This window comes from Cervus canadensis, chromosome X (assembly GCF_019320065.1).
Source record: "Cervus canadensis isolate Bull #8, Minnesota chromosome X, ASM1932006v1, whole genome shotgun sequence".
Taxonomy (NCBI): domain Eukaryota; kingdom Metazoa; phylum Chordata; class Mammalia; order Artiodactyla; family Cervidae; genus Cervus; species Cervus canadensis.
In genome coordinates this window covers 6,445,162-6,468,178 of record NC_057419.1, presented here as the reverse complement: position 1 = coordinate 6,468,178, position 23,017 = coordinate 6,445,162, and the positions used below count along the sequence as shown (strand labels likewise).

Below are 23,017 nucleotides of genomic sequence, written 5' to 3'. Positions count from 1 at the left end.
CTGGACGAGGTGGGAAGGACCCTCCCCTGAAGACTCTGCAGGGAGCTCAGCCCTGGGACACCCTGACCTCAGACGTCTGGCCTCCAGGATTGAGGGAGGATGAATCTCCATTGTTTGGATCCACTTGGTCTGTGGTCATTTGAAGGCAGGATACAGACATAGAGAATAAATACAGAGACACCAAGAGAGAAGGGGAGGGATGAGATGAATTGGCCAATTGGGATTGACATACATACACTGTATATGTATAGATGATACTTTGTACGTGTATATACATCCATTGTGCATAGCATATATGGGATCACGGTACATGGATACCATGTACAAAATAGGTAACTAATGAGAAGCTAGTGTATAGTCCAGGGAACTCCACTAAGTGCTCTGTGGTCACTTAAATGGGAAGGAAATAAAAAAAAAAACAAAAAAAAACCCAGAATATATGTATACATGAGGGCCTCCCAGGTGGCCCTAGTGGTGAAGAAGTGGGTGTTAATTGCTCAGTCGTGTCCGACTCTCTGCGACACTGGAGTGGGTTGCTGTTTCCCTCCTCCAGGGGACCCAGGGATGGAACTGAGGTCTCCTGCATTGCAGGCAGATTCTTTCCCGTCCGAGCCGCCAGGGAAGCCCAGTGGTAAAAGAACCCGCCTGCCAGTGCAGGAGATATAAGAGATGTGGCTTCAATGCTGAACCTGTTCTCGCCTGGAGAGTCCCATGGACAGAGGAGCCTGGCGGTCTGCAGCCCACGGGGTCGCAAAGAGTCGGACACGGCTGAGCTGCTGAGCCGACAGGCACACCCATATGCCTACGTATGGCTGATTCACTTTGCTTTATAGCAGGAGCTAACACCGCATTGTAAACAGAGCAACGATACTGAAAAAAAACCCACATTTTTTTTTTAAAGATTTTGCCAAACTGTGTTCAGAGTCTGTATGCCCTACCAGCCTTTTGGCCAAGACTTGCATCATTTTTCCGTCTCTCCCTGGAACACCCCCCGCCCCAGCCTCTCCAGGTCTCAGCTGGCTCACGCCCGTCTCTCAGCTGTGCGTCCACAAAGCCGGGGCGTCGTGGAATCTGGGATCTGAGGATGCCAGAGATATTCTGGAGTCTGCGAGAGCCCCGATGACGTGACTTGGCTGGGTACCGGGCTTGACCTCGCTCCAAGAAGCAGCTGATAATCCAGCGACAGGCACATGCTGATCTGAAAAGGTCTGAGCGCTTCAGAGTCACTCAGCACGTATCCAGTGCTCTGAGACGCTTTAAACCCTTAGGACCCGAGTTTACATGGTTTGTTTCAGTCCCTGGGTCGGGAAGATCCCCTGGAGGAGGGCATGGCAACCCACTCCATCATTCTTGCCTGGAGAATCCCATGGACAGAGGAGCCTGGCGGGGTTACGGTCCATAGGGTCACAAAGACTCAGACACGACTGAGTGTAAATGCCCGTGGCATGTCTCAGCATTGAGGTTAACCTGATGGACTCCAATACCAGAGTTATCCTTCTTGTCTACATTTAGATTGTTGTATTATCGTTGCTTTGATTTTGACACCTTTTATGCAGTGAATTTGCTCAAATTCAACTCCATTGAGTTGATGATGTCATCCAACCTTCTCATCCCCTCTCACCTCTTTTCCCCTTTTGCCTTCAATCATTCCCAGCGTCAGAATCTTTTTCCAGAGAGTCGGCTCTTCACATCAGCTGACCAAAGTATCGGAGCTTCAGCATCAGTCCTTCCAATGAGTATGCAGTCGTGATTTTCTTTAGGATGGACTGGTTTGATCTCGTTGCTGTCCAAGAGACTCTCAAGAGTCTTTTCCAGCACACTTTGAAGGCATCAGTTTTTGGGGGCTCAGACTTCTTTACGGTCCAACTCTCACATCCATACATGATTAGTGGAAAAACCACAGCTTTGACTATACAGACCTTTGCCAGAAGCGTGATGTCTCTGCTTTTTAATACACTGTCTAGGTTTGTCATAGCTTTTCTTCCAAGGGGCAAGCGTCTTTTAATTTCATAAAAAATTTAATTTAATAGAGATTTTTAAAAGGTCCGTGTCGAAAAATAAAAATACAAAAATACAAAACAGCACTAATAAGACAATGATGAATGTCTGGGTTGTCACTTAGGCGTGAAATCTAGAAACAGACAAACATCAACAATAAAACAAAAACAGGGAAATGATGAGGCTAATGAACCGGGTGTTTATCAAGCATGTTCCACCCACGGACGGGGCTTTCCACATGGCTCAGATGGTAAAGAATCGGATTGCCTGCCAGTGCCGGAGATACGGGTTCGATCCCTGGGTCAGGAAGATCCCCTGGAGAAGGGAAACAGCAACCCACTCCAGCCTTCTTGCCTGGAGAATCCCGTGGATGGAGGAGCCTGGCGGGCTACAGTCCATGGGGTCCCAAAAGAGATGGATATGACTTAGCTAGTGAAACAACAAACAGTAACGAACCACGTGGACGACTGGGTTTAATCCCGATGTGAGCTCTGGAGAGGCTGTGGAAAACGCCCCAGAAGCCTCCCCACTTCGGGGTGAGGGAGGTGCCGTGTTGACCACCGAGACTACTCATTCTTTACGTGGGGGCTGCTTTGAAGGGACCCTCAGTCCCCAGACTACCGTGGCCTGCCTCCAGTATGTCCATCTGGCTCCTGCGGTCAGATAAAGACCCCAGAAAAACAGACACAAGATCTACGGCTGGAAACGGTTGGGTCAGCACATGCTAACTTATCAGGAGAGGAGAGATTACTCACCGCTCAGTAAGTCAAGAGCTTTTGATAAAAAGTGCAGGAATCATTTGCTTTTTATACAGAGAAAAGATGAAAACCATCTGGATACACACACACACACACATACACACACTCATACACGTTCAGACGGACTAAAGTTAACTTCTGCAAGAAAAATATTTGTTTCACTCTTTCTAGTCCAAGGAGATTTTTGTTGAAAAAGAAGACACGAAAATGTGAACTATTATTAAATACATTGGCCACCTGATTCAAAGACCTGACTCACTAGAAAAGACCCCGATGCTGGGAAAGATGGACGGCAGGAGAAGGGGACGACAGAGGATGAGATGGTTGGATGGCATCACTGGCTCAATGGACATGAGTTTGAGCAAGCTCCAGGAATCAGTGATGGACAGGGAGGCCTGGCCTGCTGCAGTCCATGGGGATGCAAACAGTCAGACACGACTTAATGGCTAAACAACAATAAGAGAGGATGCATGTGACCAGACTTACAGTTAAGAACTTCTTTTTTTATCCAGTTAAAAAGTGAAAGTGCTAGTCATTCAGTCCTGTCAGACTCTTTGTAACCCCATGGATGTAGCCCACCAGGCTCCTCTGTTCATAGGATTCTCCAGGCAAGAATACTGGAGTGGGTTGCCATTTCCTCCTCCAAGAGGTCTTTCTGACCCAGGGATCAAAAGTATATTTCCTGCTTTGGCAGGCAGAATTTTTTTTTTTTTCTTACCATCTGAGCCATCAGGGAAGACCATGAAGATGTCTTTATTCATTAAAAAGCACTGGGAAGGATTTTCATGCGTCAAGAAGAGACATCATCTCCAAATTCCTTTTACAAAGATCTGCCAAAAAATTTTCAGTCCGTGAACATTACACATCAGCAGGACACGTCTTCACGAATCTGGGGTGAGGTGTGACATGTGCCCTGATACCACCAACAGCCTATTTATATTCTTAAATGGACTGTGGTGGGATGAACAGAGGAGAGTCCAGAATGGCTGGCCAAGTTTTCTTTCTTAACTTGATGGTACTTCCACTGGGTCTGCCTTCCTTTCCCTCCCCCCAAACTTTAAACTTTTAATTTTGCCTTGGGATATAGCCAATTAACAATGTCGTGATGGTTTCAGGTGGACAACAAAGGGACTCAGCCATCCATATACACGTATCCCCTCTCCCCCAAACTCCCCTCCCATCCAGGCTGCCACGTGACATTGAGCAGACTTCCCTGTGCTGTCCAGCAGGTCCTTGCTGGTTCCCCATGTGAAATACAGCAGTGTGTCCATGTCCATCCCAGACTCCCTGACTATCCCTTCCCCCATCCTTCCCCCTGGGAACCATAAGGTTATTACAGAGTATTGAGCAGAGTTCCCTGTGCTGTCCAGCAGGTCCTTGCTGGTTCTCCATGTTAAACACAGCAGTGTGTCCACATCCATTCCAGACTCCCTGACTATCCTCAGTAGCAGAGACACATATTTACTGAACCCAGACTCACAGCATCCTTACGACAGAAAGAAGAAAGCAGACAGAAAGGAGAAAGCAGATGGAAAGGTGCCCACCCCATCGACGAGCCGGCATGGCTTGGTGAGGTAAGCGGAGAGTGGATGACACAGAAGTGATCAGTTTGAGGACAGATTTTTTCCTGGCCTCAAAGTCCATTCTTCTCTCTGTGCCTGCCCCCGCTTCCTCCTGGTCTATGTGGGCGAGTCTGGTTAGGAAAATAAGGCCACCATGTTGCAGGAAAGGGCTCAAGGGTGAACTGGACCCAAGGCAGAGACGTCTGGCTCACTCCATGTGTATTTTTCCTCTTGAGCTGAAAGGCTCAATGCTTTCATTTCAGATCAAAAAATTAACTTTTTTTTTTTCCTTCAGAGAGAGGAGAAATCCAAAAGTACCTGTCCTGGCTCTGTAAACTCAACATTCAGTTCAGTTCAGTTGCTCAGTCGTGTCCAACTTTTTGCGACCCCGTGGACTGCAGCACGCCAGTCATCCCTGTCCTTCACTACCTCCCAGAGCTTGCTCAGACTCATGTCCTCTGAGTCACTGATGCCAGCCAACCATCTCATCCTCTGTTGTCCCCTTCTCCTCCCGCCTTCAATCTTTCCCAGCATCAAGGTCTTTTCCAATGAGTCAGTTCTTCGCATCACGTGGCCAAAGGACTGGAGTTTCAGCTTCAGCATCAGTCCTTCCAGTGAATATGCAGGACTGAGTTCCTTTAGGATGGACTTGTTAGTAATCCTTCAAAGAGAAACATCATTCCATCAACATTTAGAAAAGAAGCAGAAAAAACCTCAATCACCCTTTATTTCGCTCAGGAGGACAGCAGAGAGAATGCAGTTGACCTCCAACCAAGCAACACCATCTCCGTGATGGAACTGGGTCTTGGTGAAGCCACATGTGTCCAAGAGATACCACGTGTGAGACGAATACTTGCCATCTAGCACCCATCAGGGGGGCTCTCCCTGGTGGCACAGCTGGTAAAGAACCCACCTGCCAGTGCAGAAGACGCAGGTTCGATCCCTGGGTCGGGAAGATCCCCTGAAGGAGGAAATGGCAACCCAGTCCAGTATTCCTGCCTGGAGAATCGCATTCACAGAAGAGCCTGGCGGGCTACAGTCCATGGGGTCGCCAAAGAGTCCGAAAGGATTTAGCACTAAACAACTACAGTAACTTCTAGCCACCCAGGTTGTCTGCTGATCCAGAGGTTGAGATTTCACCTTTCAATGCTGGGCGTGAGGATCAATCCCTGGTCGGGGGAGTTAAGATCCCACTTGCCTCTCAGTCAAAAATAACGCAAAACATTAAAAAAAAAAAAAAAGAAGAAGAAGCAATACTGCCACAAATTCAATGAAGACTGTAAAATTGTCCACACCAAAAAACTCCCACAAAAACTCAAAAAAACGGGTAGGGTGGGCAGATAGTATTTTTAGTCTGCAGGACATGTGGTCTTATCTCTTTCATAATAGCAAGTCACGGATGATACATAAATGCATGAGCGTGCCTGTTTGCCAATAAAACGCTGTGTTAACGAATAGTCCCGTTCTTGGAACGTTTAAAACTATTTTAACATTCAGTTCAGTTCAGTCGCTCAGTCATGTCTGACTCTTTGCGGCCCCATGAACCGCAGCACACCAGGCCTCCCTGTCCATCACCAACTCCCGGAGTCCACCCAAACCCATGTCCGTTGAGTCGGTGATGCCATCCAACCATCTCATCCTCTGTCGTCCCCTTCTCCTCCTGCCCTCAGTCTTTCCCATTTTAACATATAGAAGCCATTAACTCGCAGGCAAATCTGATCTGACCCATTGCCAATGGTGGCAATACACTGACAAACATGTCAACATGTATGAAGCCATGCAAAAAAAAAGGTGATGAAATGAAATCTGCTGGGCTTGCCTTTTCTTTCAAATTGCGCTATCATTTTTGAAAGAGATGTGTCATTTTTCTTCTCATTTCTTCAGGTTGTGATAAAAATCAGTCGTATTTGTGGGTAAGTTGATTCCAAACGGGGCTTCCCAGGTTGGCGCTAGTGGCTAAAATTAAAAAAAGAAAAGAAAAACTCAGCAGACAATTGAGGAGACATAAGAGACTCGGGTTCGATCCCCGGGTCGGGAAGATTCCCTGGAGGAAGGGCATGGCAACCCACTCCAGTATTCTTGCCTGGAGAATCCCATGGACAGAGGAGCCTGGTGGGCTACAGTCCACAGGGTTGCAAAGAGTCGGACACGACTGAGCAACGAACAGTTTCTGATTCCAAACCACTGTTAACTTTTCAGGTGCGCTGTAAAAAAAAAAAAAAAATTTCCTTCCAAACACATTCACGGAAAATTCCACGATCCTTTTGGCGTTAAATGTCAAAACGCAGAGTCAGTGATTTAAACGGGGGTACTGAGTTGGTGCCAGCATGTAAGCCCTTTCCTCCTCCACTTGAAAAATAAACCGTCATGTAGAAAGGCTTGCTCAGCGTCTATGAACTTGCATATTCCTGGGGAACCACTGTGTTTGGTGAGGTTGGAGGGATTACAGAAACTGCAATAAATTCTTCCTTTAGTCACACAGCTGTGAACGGTCCCAAGGGCATGCTTTCAGGCATAATATACTTTTATAAGTATGAAATCTCACAAGAGGCCTTTGTTGCAAGGGAAAGGCAGAAGCCAGGACAAATATGAAAGATACATGCTGACTTGGGAATCTGTGCACCACCTTCACGAAGGCAGAGAGCGTCCCATGAATTTTTTTTTTTAACCTCATCCAATAGGTTTTGAATTCACGTGCGTGGCTCAGTCACTTCAGCTGTGTGACTCTCCCTCTTTGTGACCCCATGGACTGTAGCCCACCAGGCTCCTCCATCCATGGGGATTCTCCAGGCAAGAATACTGGAGTGGGTTGCCATTTCCTCCTCCAGGGATTCTTCCCAACCCAGGATGGAACTGGCGTCTCCTGCATTTTCTGCATTGCAGGCATGTTCTTTATAGCCGAGTCAACCGGGAAGCCCCTTCTGAATTCATAGAAGTGGTCATATCCTAACGGTTTCGAAATCTCCAAGACTGTCTCAATTCGGGAGTAGCATGGCTTTACTCACCTAACAGGTTTCTATAGGGCAAAATTTCCTGCAGCCTTGGGGAAATTCACCTTTTAGGTAAAACAGATTGTGTTTATAGAGCCTGAAAGTCCTGCCAAGTCAACACCGGTTCTTTTAAAAGATTATGATTCAGCCATAAACGTAGCTTGTCGCCTACTCACCACGCACTTCTGAACTATTTGCCTGGGTCCATAAAAGCGGTCCATAAAAGTTGCAGTAGATGCTTGCGTCTGTCTCTCCTCTGACAATTGTGGTTGTTCAGTTGCTCAACCGTGTTTGACTCTTTGCGACCCCGTGGACGGCAGCTCGCCAGTCTTCCCTGTTCTTCACCATCTCCCAGAGCTTGCTCAAACTCAGGTCCGTCGAGTCAGTGATGCCATCCAACCATCTCATCCTCTGTCGTCCCCTTCTCCTCCCGTCTTCAATCTTTCCCAGCATCTGGGTCTTTTGCAATGAGTCGGCTCTTCACATCAAGTGGCTACAGTACTGGAGATTCAGCTTCAGCAAATTCAGCTATGCAAATTAGAGTATGTTTCATATCACTAAGCTGCAGCTTGACCAGCCACATGGCACGCGGGCTTAGGAGTTCCTGGGAGAACCTATTTCTTGACATCCGAGACTGTGGGTTCAATCCAAGGGCGGCCACCCTAGTTCAGCCACCAAAACCCCGCATCTGCAGAAGTCGTCTAGGTTTTCAACCGCTGTTTTTCTTGGAAAGTCGGAGCCACGGCCATACCTTATAAGTCATTTCCAATTTCACCAAGTGCGAAGCTAAGTCACACAGAGAGAAAAACGGGTCTCCACGCAGACCTTGCAAAATGGTTTGCCCCCAGTCCAAGCAGTGACTTTGCTCCTAAGCTTCTCAACCGTTCATAAGCGCTTGCCCTGGAAGATGGGAAGCGTCATAGCGGTGAATCCCCTGTCTTTGTAAAACCTCCCAGCCAGGACGGGATTGAAGTTGACCTGGAAGTAAATTGGATCTGCCAACTACACACTGGCACTTGCCGTGGGCATCTTCCGTCCACCTCGACAAGGATTCAGTCAAGTGCTGCGGCAGCTACTGAGCTTCAACATCCCCTGGAAGGAGCTTAGGGTGGACAGAAGACAGGAGACCTCTGTGCTCTGGGAAAAACCGGCAGGACAGGTCTTCAGAGAGATATTTTCAGGAGCTGATTCTATGAGCCCAATTCTTGGATCTCCTCTATCTAGAGAAGTACGAAAATGATTCATGCTGACATCTATTCCCCAAGACTAGAAACCTTCTCCAAAAAAAAAATACATGCTTGCCTGCATCAACTCCCCCCTCACTAAAATCACATATATCCTGACTTTCCCCACCGCTGTCCCCCGCACCCCGCCTCTTTGGAGCAGCCTCTCAGAGCCATCTGAGGTTCTGTCTCCCAGGCTGCAGTCCTCATTTTGCCCCCCAATAAAAGTCAACTTGCAAACTGTCACGCTGTGCATTTTGGACACAGATCAATGAAAAAAGAAAACAACAATTGCCTAGGGGGGGGCTGCTACAAGCTTGAGAAACTCATGTGTAGTTTATAACCAACCGAGGTCAAGGTTCAAGCCCTTCCTCATCCCTCCATGAGACGTCACAGCCGTGTCTCACTTTCTTGCGCTTCATCTCCTGTTCGGTTTTGTTCTGCTTTGTTTGGAAATTGAGGCTTCACGGCAACGCTGAGTCGGGCAAGTCCGTCGACACCATTTTCCCAGCAGCGTCTGCTCTGTTTGTGTCCCTGGGTCACATTTGGGTAATTCTTCAAGTATTTCGAGCTTTCTTCATTTTGATCACATGTGTTAGAAAGATCTGCGGTCAGTGAGTTTTGAGGTTTCCCACAACTCGCTACAGGCTCACAAGCTGGTTAGCATTTTTTTAGTAGTGATTTATTTTGCCATGAAGGTATGTACATTGCCTTTTTTTTTTTTTTTTTGAAATAATGCTGTTGCATACTGAATAGGCTACATGCAGTGGTAAAGAATCTGCCTGCCAATGCAGGAGACGCAGGTTAGACGCTGGGTCAGGAAGATCCCCTGCAAGAGGACATGGCAACCCACTCCAGTATTCTTGCCTGGAGAATCCCATGGACGGAGGAGCCTGGCGGGCTGCAGTCCATGGGGGTCACAAGAATCAGATACGACTGAGCAACTAAACAACAAGGTACTTCAGAGAGGAACTGAGGCAGAGCGTGTGGGGGAAGGAGTGTGCCCCTCCCCCAAAGCCCCACGGGATTCCGCTGGATTACACGGACACTACCTTTCCTCATGGGATAATGCAAAGGCCCTGTCCTCAGTGTAGCAAAGAAACCTATAATGTACCCAAACCATCCGAAGCACGTGCTATTAGGAACTCCTCTGCAGAAACGACCGTTTCTTGGCTCCGGAGAGGTAGCCCAGCCGTGACCCTGAGCGTGAAGAACGAATTCCCTGCAAAGAATCCTACAAGGAGCACGGCAGCGCATCTGTCCTTGAACACCCTTCACGGGAAATCCTTCCAGCCAAAAGGGTTCTTCTCTTGGCAAAGAGGAACCCCCACGGACATCTCTCTGCCAAACAGAACTCCCATGCACCATGTGTGTTTACTTATTTGTGGGTTTTCTATTTAGCAAACTATGAGAAAAGCTGATCCCTTTTCCCGTAAGCACGACCTAATACCCTCTAAACAATCATATTTAATTATATACACCATATTTTGGAAGTATCCCATAAACTCCTCTTCTCAGCCTTCCCTTTTTAAAAAAATGTCCTTGATGATGAAAAGTTTGTTCTGCCTTTTGCCTAGAAGCAAAACTAGTGAAAACTAAAGTATGAAAATAAATATAACTTACACTGATTTTGTGGTTCAGTGGCTAAGTTGTGTCCAACTCTTTGCCACTCCGTGAACTGCGTGCATTAAAGGACATTCCAACTTCCCTGGTGGTTCAGACAGTAAAGAATCTGCCTGCAATGCAGGGAGACCCGGGTTCAATCCCTGGGTCAGGAAGATCCCCTGGTGAAGGAAATGGCAACCCACTCCAGTATTTTTGCTTGGAGAACCCGGTGGGCAGAGGAGCCTGGTGGGCTACACAGTCTGTGGGATCCCAAGAATCAGACACAACTTAGCAACTAAACCACCATTTTAAATCGAGCAAATTTAAAGCTAATATTTCTAGAATTTCTATGCATCACTTTCAACTTTTTCAGTAGTTTTACTAAAAGTTCCTTAGGACATCCAGAGTGAATCTTAAGGAAATGTTTTTTTTTTTTTTTTTTTTAATGGATCACAGTTTGTCTTTGGGTCTTATGCGATTTTGCTGGGAAAGTTGAGTCACTGCATTGTTATCCTGAATATGGAAAAATTGAGTTACTCCCATAACGATGAGGTTACTGGCAGATCCTGTCTCGAGAACAGCTGGTCATCATAAGAACTGCCTCAGGCTCCCCGGGAGGACGAGAAAGACACCGGGTGAAAATTTCATGGATGGTCCTTCATTTTTGAAATCACAGTGATGCTTCGTTCCTACTAAGTGAACAGACTTTGTGTAAAAAAAAAGAAGAACAACTCTTAGGTTTACGAAAAAAAAAAGAGAGAGAGAGAGAGAGAGAGAAGCCCTCTTTTCTTGCCAATTGCATTAGTTTCCTCTGAAATGGGCAGCTGAGTCATCAACCACCAACAAAACCTCCCCAATAATTGACCAGATGAGAACCATAACGACCGGGATGCTGGCTCCAGAGACAGAGGTCAGGCTCGCCGAGTGCGAGGCTCCCCCCAGATGGAATTCTCCTCGGATCCATGCAATCCCAGAGATTCAAAGCAGAAAGGGGAACCACCCAGCTGGCAGCCTCGGAACCCCCACACTCCCTTGCTCAAGACACAAAAGGGAGGAATTTTCAACCCCGCACTCTTATCACTCGAAAACAAAGTGAAGCTCTTCTAAGCAGAATCCTCGGGGCCATCTGCTTTCTATCAGCCCTCACGTCAGTTTTTGCAAGCACTATTTTTTTTTATTGTTGTTGTTTTTTTTTTTCGGGGGGGGGGCGGGTGGTGTCTATTGCAAGACCAGTTCGTCTATAAAGGGACCCGGGGCTGGGTTTTCTCTGGTGGTCCGTTGGTTAAGACGTCAACTTCCACGGCAGGGCGTGCGGGTTCGATCCCCGGTCTGGGAGGTAAGACCGTCTCTGAGTTGAGCAAGCTCCTTTCCCCCCTGGCTTCACACAGAGGAGAGCGGCTTGCAGCCGGAGGGCTGCAGCCGCCCTGTTGCCATGGAAACCGGGGGGCGGTCCGCTTCCTCTTCACTCCTTAAGCGCCCTTGGCTAGAGCGTCAAAGTCCACGCCGCCCCCTCCAGCCCTCCACCCCGGGGCCTCCGCCCAGAGACGCCTCCGGAGCTGCTTAAATCCTCCTTCGCTCCCCAAGTGTCTCTGATCTCAAGGGCGTTACCTCTCTCCCGCAGCCGCCGAAGAACCTCGGGCGGGGGGGTGCTTCCTTTTAAGTCTGCGAAGCAGCTGTCCCGCCCTCAGGGATGGGGGTCCGGCTTGCTCCGCCCTGTCCGAGGCCGGTCGCCACGTGTGGAGTGTGAGGACCCCGGACGGGAAATCCAGCAATGTAAACACGCCCAGCGCGAGCAAAACTGCGGGGCAACCGCATCGAAGGTCATCAGGGCTGGCGATCTGAGAGCGATACGAGGTCTCGGGGGAGGAGCTTGGTAAAAAGGCCGTGCAGACTGCCCAGGGCACACGTCTGTTTGCATCCCAGGAGTGTGTGCGCGGTCGTGTCCGACTCTCTGCGACCCCATGCGCTGTAGCCCCGCCAGGCTCCTCTGTCCCTGGGATTCTGCAGGCCAGGATATTGCAGTGGGTTGCCACGCCCTCCTCCAGGGCATCTTCCCCACCCGGGAATCGAACCCCGGTCTCCTGCATTGCACAAGCTTTCTTTACCACCGAGCTACCAGGGAACTATAGGAGCCCACCCCACCGTCAAAAAAAAAAAAAAAAAAAAGCAAGCTCTTGATCTATTCCCTACTCAACAATTTTCTCAGGAGCACCTTCTGCCAGGAAATCTTGACTCTGCGAGCCAGCAAAGCATTCTTGGGCCAGAGGGTGGAATGGAAAGTCCCGCATTTCAGACTCTGCTTGTAATAAAACTTGGAACAAGACGATCCCCACCCACCGTCTCAGTCCACGGGCTGTTTCTCCTGGACCGAGGTGAGCGCAGCGATCAACGCTCACCGTCTCCGTCATAGATTGTGTTCCCTGGACAGACGGGACCGTCACTCAGCATCTCTGCTGTCGATTATTCTTCCTGGGATCACGGGCTCATATATCTCGGTCATAGCCCCATTGTTTTTAAATTTAATTACTTTTTATTTTAATTAATTATTAATCTAGCTAATTAATTATTAAACTAATTAATAATTTTTAAAATTAAATAAAATAATTTTTAAAATAATAATAATAGATGAATAATATTTATTAATGGATGCGTTGGGTCTTCGTTGCTGCAAATGGGCTGTGTCTACTTGCAGATGGCAGGGGCTACTCTCTAGTTGCGCTGCATGGTCTTTTCATTGCAGTGGCTTCTGTCCTTTTGGAGCAGGGGCTTTAGGGTGTTCGGGCTTCAGTAGTTGTGGGGCCCAAGATTAGTTGCTCTAGGGCGTGTGGGATCTTCCCGCACAAAGGATCGAACCCGTGTCTCTTGCCCTGGCAGGCGGATTTGTATCCATTGAGCCACGGGGGAAGCCCCTACTCCCATTATTAATTTGTTCAGATCATCCCTGATTTCAGAGATACAGTTGTAAGGAAACGACCCAATAAATACATCAGTTCACTCCCTCAGTTGTGTCCGACTCTTTGCAACCTCGTGGACTGCAGCACGCCAGGCCTCCCCGTGCATCACCAACTCCTGGAATTTGCTCAAAGTCATGTCCGTTGAGTCGGTAATGCTATTCAATCATCTCATCCTCTGTCGTCCCCTTCTCCTCCTGCCTTCAATCGTTCCCAGCATCAGGGTCTTTTCCAAGGAGTCAGTTCTTTGAATCCGGTGGCCAAAGTATTGGAGCTTCAGCTTCAACATCAATCCTTCCAATGAACACCCAGGACTGATTTCCTTTAGGATGGACTGGTTGGATCTCCTTGCAGTCCAAGGGACTCTCAATGAGTCTTCTCCAACACCACAGTTTAAAAACATCAATTCGGAACTTTTCTGGCGGTCCAGTGGCTAAAACTCCATGCTCCCGATGCAGGGGGCCAAAGTTCAATCCCTGGTCAGGGAACTAGATCCCACATGCTGCAGATAAATATCTTGCATGCTGCATCAAAGATGCCGCTTGTCACAATTAAGACCTGGCACACCCAAATAAGTAAAATAAAATGTATTTAAAAAAAAAAAAGCATCAATTCTTCCGTGCAGAGTTTTCTTTATAGTCCAGTTCTCACAATAAATAAATATAAAACCTCATTTCTGTGTAAGAAATTCTTCCGCAAACCTTTGAACAGGTGGTTGCCATTATTTGGAATCAGACTGAGCGTCTGAGAGTTTATTGGCTTTTTCTGAAGATGGCTCCATAGGCCAGATGCTTCTTCCCTGGTGGTTTAGGTGGTAAAGAATCTGTTTGCATTGCCGGAGACCCAGGTTTGATCCCTGAGTTGGGAAGGTCCCCTGGAGAAGGGAATGGCAACCCACTCCAGTGTTCTTGCCTGGAGAATCCCATGGACAGATGAGCCTGGTGGGCCGCAGTCCACGGGGTCATGAAGAGTTGGACACGACTGAGCGACTAGCAATGTGTGGGCCAGACACACAGGCACTTGGAAATAAAGTTTTTGCAAGATGGAAAAATCTCCCAACCGAAAGAGATAGACATCTCTGACTTCAGGAGATAGGGTGACTCACAGAACAGAACCAAACTTGAAAGCAGGTATTAAGATATCTCAGAAGAGAGAGTGTGTCATCCAAGGAATGTGGTGAAATAAAACAAAGGAAGATAAATTCGTGGAGACCAAGGTAACAAATCATGCCTTGCCTTGCCTGCGGGAGATCACACAGACAGCTGAGGTCAAGCCCACGCTTCTTAGCAGACGCACCCCTTTTAAAAGCAGAGGTGAACTCTCTCATCCTGTTGCGTCTCAAGCCAGAAAGCATTTCTGTCACTTCAGTGGTGTGCCCTGTTTCTCATAAATAATTTTTTTACATTTATTTCTTAATTGGAGGATGATTGCTTGGCAGTGTTGTGTTGGCTTTTGCTGGACAGCAAAGTGAATCAACTGTAAGTACACATACATCTCCCTCCTGACCCTCCCTCCCACCCCCATCCACCCCTCCAAGTGATCACAGAGCACCAAGCTATAGGTGCTATAGGGCCACTTCCCATTAGCTGTCTGTTTTACACAAAGTGGTGGGTATAGATGTCAGTGATCCTGTTTCAACACGTCCCACTTTCTCCTTCCCCTGGTGGCTCAGCTGCTAAAGAATCTGCCTGCAATGTGGTTCGATCCCGGGTTCGATCCCTGGGTCGGGAAGATCCCCTGGAGGAGGGAACGGCTACCCACTGCACTATTCTGCCCTGGAGAGTTCCGCGGACAGAGGAGGCTGGTGGGCTACAGTCCACGGGGTGGTGAAGAGTTGGGACACGACTGAGTGACTAGCAACCCATGGGCCAGACACACATAACACTTGGAAATAAAGTATATGCAAGATGAGAAAAAAATCTCAGAACCGGAAACAGATAGACATCTTTGACAATACTTTATTGTCCATGGGGTGGCAAAGTGTCGGACACGTCTTAGCGACTAAACAACAACAGTGTACGATATTTGTTAAAAGTGTAACTTCTCCAAGAGCCTGGGAGTAATCTTTCATCAACATTCTGTATTAAATGGCACCGTGGTCAGGAACAAATCCCCATTGTAACTCCATGAAAAATCATTCCCTAAGACGAATAGAATACATGAGGTGGATTCAAAAAGAATAGATGGATTCAAAAAGAAAGGAAAATCAGATGCAAAAACATAAATGGATGAATTAAAAGAGAAAAGAACATCAGATATGAAGATACAGCCATGATTATTTGCTATGCCTGCCAACGACGGAATCCTTGGCAGGGAATAATCACAGTCATATTTTCATGTTTTCTCTCAATAATCACTTTGAAATGGAGCAATTATAAGTGAATGAGGAAAATGCAAACTGTCATATTTCTTTCTTTTTTTTTTTCATGCTGTCATGTTTCAAGGAAACAATGAGGTCAGGCTACAGGGTAACTGAGGTCAAGATACAGTCAGAAGAGTATAAAAACAAACAAACCACCCATTCCTAAAATATGGAATGTATTACTATCTTTCTCACTCCTTTTATTCATTAGCAATAGAGATCAGTACATGCTTAGGTCAAACCAGCAACTGAGCCATAATTATGCCTTATTTGTTTATTTATTGCCGGAAGGCTTGATTCTGGGACTAGGGACTCGTAAGTAACACGAAATTTCCTAGCACTTAACACATCGGTCGTTACTGATTATTTACAACCTAGCATCTTACCCTTCAATCAGGCTTTCCAGACGGGATTTCTTCCGTCTCTGCGCAAGACCCACTTGATGCGATACCCAGTCAGCATTCAAGGTTATTTCTTTTTCCCCTCTTTTTACATTTAAGCTTGTTTCTGCCTGGAAGTTCTTGTAGCCTTTCCCTCCTCCAACGGATCTTCCCAACCCAGGGATCGAACCCAGGTCTCCTGCATTGCAGGTGGATTCTTGACCAGCTGAGCTGCCAGGGGAGCCCAAGAATACTGGAGTGGGTAGCCTATCCCTTCTCCAGGGGATTTCCCCCATCTGGGAATCAAAACCGGGGTCTCCTGCATTGCAGGCAGATTCTTTACCAGCTGAGCTATCAGGGAAGCCCTTCTACCTGGATGTTCTTTAATTAATTTTTTTGATGTACCGTGGTTTACAATGTTGTGTTAATTCTTGCTTTGTGGTTCGGTTACACACGAACACACATTCTTTCTCGTATTCCTTTACGTTGTGCTTTATCACAGGATGTTGAATCTCGTTCCCTGCACGCTAGCCGGCCTTGTGCTTCCCCATCCTGTAGACGACAACTTGCATCTGTGAATCCCAGACTCTCCGTCCACCCCTCACTGCCCCCTCCCTCGACAACCACAGGTCTGTTCTCTGCGTCTCCCGGCCTCCTGCTGTTTCATGAATCAACCCTCAATATTCACCAGAAGGGCGGGTGCTGAAGCTGAAACTCCAGTACTCTGGCCACCTGATGCGAAGAGCTGACTCACGGGAAAAGACCCTGATGCTGGGAGAGACTGAGGGCCGGAGGAGAAGGGGACAACAGAGGATGAGATGGCTGGATGGCATCACCGACTCGATGGACATGGGTTTGAGTAAACTCTGGGAGCTGGTGATGGACAGGGAGGCCTGGGGTGCTGCAGTCCATGGGGTGCAGAGTCGGACACAAGTGAGCGACTGAACAATAATAGCATATATATAAAATGTGTGTATAAATATATGTGTGTGCGTGTGTGAGTGTATTTAAATGTGTGTGTATATATAATATGTGTATATACAATGTGTGTATATATACGTGTGTGTGTATATAATGTGTGCATATATGTGTGTATGTGTATATATGATGTGTGTATATAGACATGTGTGTATATAAACTGTGTGCATATGTGTGTATATGATGTGTGTATGTGTGTGTATGCATATAACATGTATACATATATACTGTGTGTATAGTGTGTATATGAAGTGAAAGTGAAGTCTCTCAGTCGTGTCCGACTCTTTGCGACCCCGTGGACTGTAGCCCCTCAGGCTCCTCCGTCCATGGGATTCTCCAGGCAAGAATACTGGAGTGGGTTGCCATTTCCTTCTCCAGGGGATCTACCCTACGCAGGGATCGAACCCAGGTCTCCCATATTTCAGGCAGACGCTTTAACCTCTGAGCCACCAGGGAAGCCCGTGTGTTTATATTATGTGTAGTATATGTGTATATATAGTGAGTGTGTATATATATATATAAATAATGTGTTTGTTTATTGTGTGTATATATAATGTGGGTATATAAATATGTGTGTGCACTATATAATGTGTGTATGTATATGCGTGTATATAAAAATGTGTGTGTACTATATAATGTATATATGTGTGTGTGTATATATAATGTGTGTATATGTAGCATGTGCATATACATATAATGCATTATATATGTATATATACAGGTATATATGTACTGCATGTATATACATGTGTGTGCATGTGTGTATATATATAATGTGTGTATATGTGTGTATGTGTATATGGATACAGTGTGTGTATATATAAATATAATGCATGTATATATATAGTGTGTATATATTTAATATTCATGTATATGCACATGTATCTGTGTATGCATATATGTGTATGTGTATATATAGCATGCATGTATATATGTGTATGTATATGTGTGTATATGTGTATATATGTACTTGTGTATATACCCGTGTATGCATGTGTGTATATATATAATGTGTGTATACATGTGTATGTGTATATAGAAATAACGTGTGCATATATAAATATAATACATGTGTATATATAGCATGTAGTGTGTATATATTTAATGTGTGTGTATGCATGCATATGCATATACGTGTATATATAACATGTGTGTATATTATGTATATGTATATAGATATGTGTGCATATATAAATATAATGTGTGCGTATATATTTAGTGCTTGTATATGCATGTGTATGTGTGTATGCATGTATCTGTATGTGTATATATAACATGTGTGTATATACACACATGTGTCCATGTGTGTACAATGTGTGTATATGTATATAGATGTAATGTGTGCACATATAAATATGACACGTGTGTCTATATTTAATGTGTGTATATGTGTGTGTATGCACGTATGCATATATGTGTGTATATATAACGTGTGTATATATGTGTGTGTTTGTGTGTGTGTAGATGTGTGTGTTTGTGTGTGTATAGACGTGTGTCCGTGCTGGCTGACTGTCTCTCATCCTGCCTCTCTAGTTAAAGCATGCTCTGCCTGCACACAGTCTCCCACATCTTCCCCCCAAGGACAAACGCCAGGCCTGGCCCCGTCCTGCAGGCTGTAGGCCTTCACGGGGGATTAAGCCTGTTTCCCTCCCCACTGCCCCCTAGCTCTCCCACCCAGGGGGCCGCCTCTGAAATCCCGGGAGGTCAGGCAGCTGCAGCCCAGAGGCTCTGAGCCTCCCCTGGAGCTCCGTTTGGGCCATTTGGCACTCACTGCCGCAGTTAGGAACACTGCTTTGGGCCTGGGTGACTGAAATTTGTTTACATGCAGAAATCCTCCCCAGCAAGTTTTTCTGCCCTCCGAGAGGCCAGGTGCCCCTGTTGGAGTTCAGTCCCTCGGTCGTGTCCGACTGTTTGTGACCCCGTGGACTGCAGCACGCCAGGCTTCCCTGTCCATCACCGTCACCTGGAGCCTGCTCAAATTCACGTCCACTGGGTCAGTGATGCCATCCCACCCTCTCATCCTCTGTCGTCCCCTTCTCCTGCCTTCAGTCTTTTAAGGGGTAGGGTGCCCCTTACTTGGTCTCTTAATTCCCATTCAGGAAAGCAAACCCATGGTGAATTTTCAAGGCAGGCCCAAACAGCTTCCTTCCTTCATGTGCATAATAAAAGGGAAAGTGTTGCTTGAGAAGAATCACAGCGGGGCTCAAAGAATAAACTCGGGTGGTAACGCGGGACCGATTCCCAGCCTGAGGGTGGCCTCCTCCAGCTGCTTGCCTTCTCTACAAAAGCTCAGTCTCTTCATTTGCAAAATGGGATTAATAACAGTGACACTGGCCTCCCAGGCCTCTGTGGCTCGCACCAGCTGAAGCTTCTGAGGTTTTAACACACAGCCTGCGTTAGGAAGTGAACTGGGGTTGTGGGAGTGCTCATGCTCACCCGTGTCCGACTCTCTGCGACCCCCATGGACGGTAGCCCTAGACAGCATGTTAAAAAGCACAGACAGTGCTTTGCCAACAAAGGTCCATCTAGTCAAGGCTATGGTTTTTCCGGTAGTCATGTATGGATGTGAGAGTTGGACCATAACGAAAGCTGAGCGCCGAAGAATGGATGCTTTTGAACTGTGGTGTTAGGGAAGACTCTTGAGAGTCCCTCGGACTGCAAGGAGATCCAACCAGTCCATCCTGAAGGAGGTCAGTCCTGGGTGTTCATTGGAAGGACAGATGCTGAAGCTAAAGTCAATACTTTGGCCACCTGATATGAAGAGCTGAGTCATTGGAAAAGACCCTGATGCTGGGAAAGATTGAAGGCAGGATTGGAAAAGGGGCTGACAGAGGATGAGATGGTTGGATGGCATCACCGACTCCATGGACGTGAGTTTGAGTAAACTCCAGGAGTTGGTGATGGACAGGGAGGCCTGGTGTGCTGCAGTCCGTGGGGTCACAAAGAGTCGGACACGACTGAGCCACTGAACTGACTGACTGATGAAAGTTTTATAGCGGTGACATGTAATTAGGAGATATATTGTATAAAAATCTATATTATGGGACACACATTGTATAAATACATATTATATATTTTGTATCAACAATATGTATATACTTTTGTGTACATGTGTGTTTTCTGTGTTAACAGGAGGATTTACCGTAGGAGGGTTAGCACAATCACTGAGGCATGATGGATGGATAGATGGCCTGGGTGTTCAGTCCTGTCTGACTCTCTGCGACCCCATGGACTATAGCAAGTCAGGCTCCTCTGTCCATGGAGTTTCCCAGGCAGAAATACTGGAGTGGGTGGCCATTACCTCCTCAACATTAACCTCTCATTATTGAGTCAGTCATCATTTTGTCAGAAAGAGAAAACGTCATCCCCTTCTCCTCCTACCTTCAGTATTTCCCAGCATCATATACACATACATAGGACTTCCCAGTTGCCTCCAATGGTAACGAGTCTGCCAATGCAGGAGTCATAAGAGACTTGGGTTCCATCCTTGAGGAAGATCCCCTGGAGAAGGAAATGGCAACCCACTCCAGTATTCTCACCTGGAGAATCCCATGGACAGAGGAGCCTGGTGGGCTACAGTCCATGAGGTCGAAAGAGTTTGACACAACTGAATGATTGAGCAGATAGATACACACATATATATAAATATGCATGTTACACATTATATTGGTTATATATGTATACATATTTGTGCATCTTATTGCTTATATAGATGTTTTATATCACCCTGTATTTGAAATCTCCCTTGAGATTTTTAGCAGTTAAATTATGAGAGCATTTCTTTCTAATAAAATAAGAACATTTTGCAATCTTTGCTGAATATGGCACTTTCCCCAAATCTCATCTCGCTTTTATTTTCTTAAGTCATTAATATCTCCTTAAATCACTTTTGAAGCACCAGTATTCACCCCTGGGATATAATGTAAGCAAACGTTAAGAACTCCAACTATTTTCAACTTTGATGTTGGCACTAATAAATCCATGAATTTCTTTGTCCATATTTTTCCTCATATATCAAAAAGAAAAAAAAAAGACTTGTGAGAAAACCAAACATTACATCATTATGTGTTGGAGTTCCTTATTCAAAAATTTTGAGCAGTCATCTTTTGCCTGGCCTCCCAATATCTGGGCTTTATCACGTGCTGACAAGAAGTAGATGGATTTCTAATTCATCAGAACTGATTACATTTGTTGCAGCATTTAAGCATTCATTATGGTATAGAAGACATGAAATCATAATTTATGTCATGTAATTCAAGACCATTTGTCCGTACTGATTCCTTTTCATGGCCCTTGATATGTCTTGCTCACAAGTCCTATATACGCTGTTTACAAGAAAAAAAAAACTACCAAAAGTGCAGAAAGAAAATATTGAAATCTTAAAAATGAGTTATATGAGCACAGTGGTCCATGGCGTCCTTCTCATTTAACTCCTTATAGGGAAACTATAGTTGCTATGGAAATATGATTGACACTTAGGATCCCAGGGGGGCACTGGACCCAGTTTCAAGGCTCTATTTTTATTCTTCCTCCTTATTCTGAAATAGCTCTATTTTCTTTTCTTTTTTTCTGGGTTGTGGGGGTTCTCAGAAACACATTTGACTGACACGCATAAGGCTAAGCCAGTGAGTTATATACCTCTTGTTGATCAGTCGCTCAGTTGTGTCTGAGTCTGAGACCCCATGGACTGCAGCACGCCAGGCGTCTCTGTCCATCACCAACTCCCAGAGCTTGCTCAAACTCATGTCCATCGAGTCGGTGATGCCATCCAACCATCTCGTCCTCTGTTGTCCCCTTCTCCTCCCGCCCTTAATCTTTCCCAGCATCAGTGTCTTTTCAAATAAGTCAGCTCTTCGCATCAGGTGGCCAAAGGATTGGAGCCTCGGCTTCAGCATTGGTAGTCCCTCCAATGAATCTTCAGGGTTGACTTTTTTTTTAAGATTGGCTGGTTTGATCTCCTTGCAGTCCAAGGGACTCTCAAGAGTCGTCTCCAACACCACCATTCCATAGCAGCAGTCTCTTTATTCAAATCTATTATGTTATGGCAGTCTCTTTAAGAACGAGCAAACTTTTGATCATCAATTACAGAGACACACACACATGCCCTCCTAAGTTCCACTGTGACTCCTATTTCATCGCTGTCAGTTTTTCATTTTACTCTCCCAGGAGTTCATTCACATTTTTCCTTCCCCCACTTTCCAGGTCTGACCTCTGAGTGAATCGAACACATAATCTGCATAGGTTGGCCAGCTCTGAACAGGTTTACATGCTGAGTACGTTTCTCCGTAATCCTCTTACTCTGTGGCCTCACTTTTTCTCCTTAAAAACCCACGCCTTAAAAGAAAAAAAAACTCACGCCTGCCCCTCGGGTCCACACTGCGAGTCTTTGTTCTGAAGGTAACCTGACACTCTTATTCACCACAAGGTATGAACCGACAGAACCCTTCCAAAAACACACAGAGTTTCCAGCCTATAGAATTAAAAACACACACCATCCCAACATATGGTTTTCATTGGAAGGCCTGAAATAATTCAAACGAGGTCAGTGTTTAAAAAATTAATTAGCACACCGCCTTTTGGTGAAAAACCAAAGATTGGTCTCTTTTCCAGCAAACTGAGGCCATGCTCTTTTCTTTCTTTCTTTTTTTCTTTTCCTCTATTTGCTTTTCTAGCTGAGCAGATGGTTTGCATTAAAAAATGATCCTTGCTAAGAAAATGCTGGTCTTTGGTGAGATTCTCCAAAATGAAAGTTGCAGTCTTGGGTGTGAGTAAGAAGTAACTCAACCCAGCAAGTCACCACCATCTTTTAAAATTTTTTTCCCTCCTCTCCTGCCTCTGGGTGACAGCATGTTTGAAGGTCCCCAAGACACAAGCTATACTGAGTTGCTCAGTCATATCTGACTCTTTGTGGCCCCGCCAGGCTCCTCTGTCCATGGGATTCTCCAGGCAAGAATACTGGAGTGGGATGCCATTTCCTTCTCTGGGGAATCTTCCCAACCCAGGGATCAAACCCACGTCTCCTGCATTGGCAAGTGGGCTCTTTACCACTGGGCCACCAGGGAAGTTCTTTTCTCTCTATATACGTGTACTTAAACGTTTGATTTTCTCCTGTTCATCAGTCTCATGTTAATTTAATTTAGATTTGCCGGAAGACCCTAGAAGGGTATAGGGGAAATGTCTCCCCCTCGCCCCCAAATAATTGCAAGAGCT

The 23,017-nt window shown here is 46.1% G+C and overlaps 1 long non-coding RNA gene across 1 annotated transcript; it reads right to left on the bottom strand.

Annotated features, from left to right (window-relative positions):
* Positions 1 to 6,378: 6,378 nt before the first annotated feature.
* Positions 6,379 to 12,196, bottom strand: LOC122435452. Its single transcript, XR_006267670.1, has 3 exons — positions 11,745 to 12,196; positions 10,155 to 10,825; positions 6,379 to 6,522 (listed from the first exon to the last, which is right to left on the bottom strand). It is a non-coding gene; the product is annotated as an uncharacterized LOC122435452 (long non-coding RNA).
* Positions 12,197 to 23,017: the final 10,821 nt, after the last annotated feature.